The 4596-nt window shown below is 41.8% G+C and overlaps 1 protein-coding gene across 1 annotated transcript in view; it reads right to left on the reverse strand.

The window, feature by feature from the left end:
• ARHGEF12 (Rho guanine nucleotide exchange factor 12) overlaps positions 1 to 4596 on the reverse strand; it is a 140424-nt gene that overhangs the window by 121172 nt on the left and 14656 nt on the right. The gene's annotated exons all lie outside the window — the stretch shown is intronic.

The raw sequence follows: 4596 nt of genomic DNA on the forward strand, positions 1-4596 counted from the left end.
GTGGCCGGGCCGGAGAGTAGGCGGAGCTGCGCGCCTAAGGAGGAGACCGCCACCACTGAACGCCGGAGACGCCAGAGAATGCCAGAGAAGAACTACCCGCTGGTCCAGTAGACCCGACCATGCCGAGCCAAACGGAGAAACAGCAATAGCCACCACAGAGGGGGTGCCGGTAGGTTGTCCCACCCCCCTTCATACATTGTGGCCCTAGCTAGGAACACAGGTGATTAGCACCAGAAACCCTGTAAGCCGCTCTGAGACCCTAGCCATGGGACAAGAGCGGGATATCAAGTCTAATGTAAATAAAATAAAAATAAAAATAAAAATCTTATAAACCTCAATCATTTCACCCCTCAGCCGTCATTTCTCCAAGCTAAAGAGCCCCAAGCATTTTAACTTTTATTCACAGGGAAAGTATTCCAACCCTTTTATCATTCTAGTTGCCCTTTTCTGCACTTTTTCCAATGCGATAATATCCTTTTTGAGGTGTGGTGACCAGAACTGTACACAGTACTCCAAATAAGGTTGCACCATCGATTTATACAGGGGCATTATGATACTGGCTGATTTGTTTTCAATTCCCTTCCTAATAATCCTGAGCACAGCACTGACCTTTTTTATTGCAGTCGCACACTGTCTCAACATTTTCAGTGAGTTATCTACTACGACTCCAAGATCTCTCTCTTGATCAGTCTCTGCCAGTTCGGACCCCATCAACATGTATTTATAGTTAGGATTTTTGGCTCCAATGTGCATCACTTTGCACTTGGCCACACTGAACCCCATTTGCCACATTGATGCCCACATGCCCATCCTCGGCAGATCCCTTTGGAGTGCTTCACAATCCTCCCTGGTTCTCACCACCCTGAATAACTTCGTGTCATCTGCAAATTTAGCCACTTCACTGCTTACTCCAAATCATTAATGCACAAGTTAAAAAGCATTGGACCGAGTACTGATCCCTGTGGTACCCCACTGCTTGCCACCCTCCACTGAGAAAATTGCCCATTTATACTCACTCTCTCTTTCCTATTAATTAGTCAGTTTTTGATCCACAAAAGGACTTATCCTTTTATCCCGTGACTATTGAGCTTACTTAGGAGCGTTTGATGAAGAACTTTATCAAAAGCTTTCTGGAAGTCAAGGTAAACAACATCTATTGGGTCCCCCTTGTTCACATGTTTGTTCACTCCCACAAAGAAGACTAACTCCAGAGCTGATGTTAACGTGTCACATTAATGTTTATGCTTTGCTTTCAGCTCTGCAATCAAAGATTTCTGCAATTGAAATCTTTTTGCATTGTTTATCTTATGTCCCATTCTGATGATGGCTTCCACACATTCCTGGGGTCAATGGATCAGTGTGGAGGAACAGATGCACAAATTGATGGGTTTGAGAAAGGAACAAAGAGATGAAATCAAGCCCTTTCCTTAGTGGAGCAGAGCTCACAGTAGAGGAACAAGGAGCTATTTCACCCCTTTGTCTTTTCTCACTCTAGCCCTCCCAACCCACAAGACCCTCAACCCAGGAAATGCTCTGGAAGGGGATGCCAGAAATGGAGAGAAACACAGGGAAACCTCAGTGCATGGATGGTTGGGTTGGGTTGCAGGAACAGAGAAGAATGCAGGAAAAGTCTGTGTTCTGTGAAGAGTGGGCAGTGTACAGGCCACTAGCTGCATAATTATTGAACTTAGGCTCCCAGAAGTTATTATCCTCAGACTTTTCTTCAGGTTAATGAGCAGCAATGTGCCTTGATATGAAATCTCCTCACAACAGCTAATATACTATTAGCAAGAAAGCAGAGAGCAAAACATAATTCAGAATATTCAGAAGACCTGAGTTAGGTCTGGGACATCATATGTATGGGTGGAAAAGACTGTTTACTTTTTTAAAAAGTTCCACCTCTCAGTCACCGGACTCCCAAAGGCAGCTAGTAAAGAAAACAACAACAACAGTAAAACATTCATATGCATCATGGGAGAATTATAACAAATATAACTGGAGAGTTAGACCATTTTGTATTTCCAGAATGCCTTAAAGCAAGATATAGTTATGCAGGATAACCCATTACTTTTGTGAAGCTTGTTGCTTATGAGTAAGATTCACTATGCTATCCTTATTCCACTGTTTGTGTGATACAGCCACCAACACGGACAGCCTTTTAAAATTCTGTAACTAAAGTCACCTCCATCATTCCAATTGTTTAAACTGTGCTGTGCTTCTTGTTCCTTGTTGCTTGCAAGCAGCTGGATTGGTGTTGACTAACATCTGCTTTCCAGGTATCTGGTAACTTGAGTACTTCAGCTCCAGAAACTCCACATTAAGGAGATGGGATCAAGAAAGCAGAAAGGATATTTGGTTTATGCAGATAATACTCATTAACACACAGTCAATAAGTTTCATTGCATATTCAGAATATATATAATTCTTCGGAGAGTCAACAGCAAACTCACACAGCAAGGTGGGAAGAGGGGAAGGAAGCTTTCTTTTCTTAACCCTCTTTCACAGAATCTAATACCTGAAAAAAAGATAGGTGGCTATTTTCTCTACTACATGCTACGTTTCCTTACACAAAGAACGAAACTGGTCTCAAGTGCACCAGAGGAGCCAGTAAGCTCTAAAAAGCTAGTACTGACTTTACTTTTGAGAGCTGACATGTGGATGAACTTTCAACTGTGCAACTTTTTTTTACTTCACACACCACTACTCTAAAAACTGTCTTCTGCAAATAAATTTGGTGCTCTTGATAAGGTCAGATGAACCATCTCCAACATTCTTCATTCAAAAACCTTCTAGTCATCATCTAAAACACTGGTTCAAAGTTCCACAAAAACCTAAACCTAAAGGAAAGCGGCCAGATGAAATAACTGTATCATTAATAGGTGATTTTAACTACCTGCACACTGATTGGGTCAATATGTGTTCAAGTCAGGAGAAAGAGATTGGGTTTCTAGATAATGACTAAGCCATGGAGCAGACAGTCACAGAACCGGGGGGGGGGGTGATCCTGGACTTGGTCCTAAGTAATGCTTAAGACCTGGTGAGAGATGTAATGTGACAGCACAAGCTGGGAACTGTGACCACAATGCTAGTAGGTTTAGCACTTATGTAAATAGGAAGCTGCCCAAAAAGACCAACACAACCACATTTAACTTTAGAACGGGTAACTTTACTTAAATGAGGGGCTTGCGAAGAAGAAACTGAAAGGAATGGTAAGGAGGGTCAAATCCCTTAAGGGATGAATAGATGAAGATATAAAATTTGAAGAAATAGATATTAAAAAAGGTCTGCATAGTTAATAAACAAAGTAATGAAAGCAGTAAAAGTAAGGATTCCTTTAAGTGGTGGAATTAATCCAAGGGAGGTAAATGAAAGGGAGCACAGGCTTTGGCAAACGGCAATCAGGCAGGCAAAAAGGCAGGCAAAAAGGGGCTATGAGGAACATATTACAAAATACATAAAGACCAACAATAAAAATTTCTTCAAATACATGAGAAGCAGAAAACCAACCAGGGAGGCAGTGGGGCCCTTGAATGACCAAGGGGTGAAAGGATTACTAAAGCATGATAGAGAAATGGCAGAGAAGCTGAATGCATTTTTGTCTCTGCCTTCACTGTGGAAAATGGGAGGTTCTATGGCTGATGGACAAATTAAAAACTGACAAATCAGCAGGCCCAGATGGCATACATCCAAGAGTTCTGAAAAAACTTGAATGTGAACTGACAAAAATATGCAATCACTAAAATCTGCCTCCATTACCAAGGACCGGAAGGTAGCTAATGTAACCCACATCTTTTAAGAAAGTTCCAGAGGAGATCTGGGAAATTACAGGATGGTCAGTCTAATGTTGATACCCGGTAAGCTGGTGAAACCCATGATCAAAGATAGAATAGGCACATTGATGAACAAAAGCTATTGGGGAAGAATCAGCATGGATTCTGTAAGGTAAGACATAGGCTGCGGTCACAAATACTAAATAATCCACTTTCAGTGCACTTTCCAGTAGGATTTTTACTATGTGAACTGGCAAAATCCAGTTGGAAAGTGCAATGAAAGTGGATTGAATGTGTATTATTTAGTTTGTGTGACCGCAACCCTTGTCTCACTACCCCTTTAGAGTTCTTTGAAGGGGTAAACAAACATGTGGACAAGGGTGACCCAAGTAGGTATTGTTTACCTAGACCAAGGAAGTTTTTGATAAAAGTTCCTCACCAAAGGCTCCTAAGTAAACTCAGCAGTCATGGGATAAGTGGACAAGTCCTCTTGTGGATTAAAAACTGGTTAATTAAAAGGAAACAGAGTATAAATGGGCAATTTTCACAGTGGAAGGTGGTATTCAGTGGGGTACCACAGGGTTCAGTACTAGATCTGATGCTTTTTAACTTGTGTATTAATGATTTGGAGTAAGCAATGAAGTGGCTAAGTTTGCAGATGACATTAAGCTTTCAGGGTGACGAGAATCAGGGAGGACTGTGAGGTGCTCCAGAGGGATCTGTCAAGCCTGGATGAGTGGGCGCCAATATGGCAAATGAGGGTCGACATGAGCAAGCGCAAAGTAATGCACACTGGAGCCAAAAATCCTAACTATAAATATACATT

The sequence above is a fragment of the Gekko japonicus genome, unplaced genomic scaffold, assembly GCF_001447785.1.
Source record: "Gekko japonicus isolate JY-2015 unplaced genomic scaffold, Gekko_japonicus_V1.1 scaffold1744, whole genome shotgun sequence".
In the NCBI taxonomy this organism is placed as follows: Eukaryota; Metazoa; Chordata; class Lepidosauria; order Squamata; family Gekkonidae; genus Gekko; species Gekko japonicus.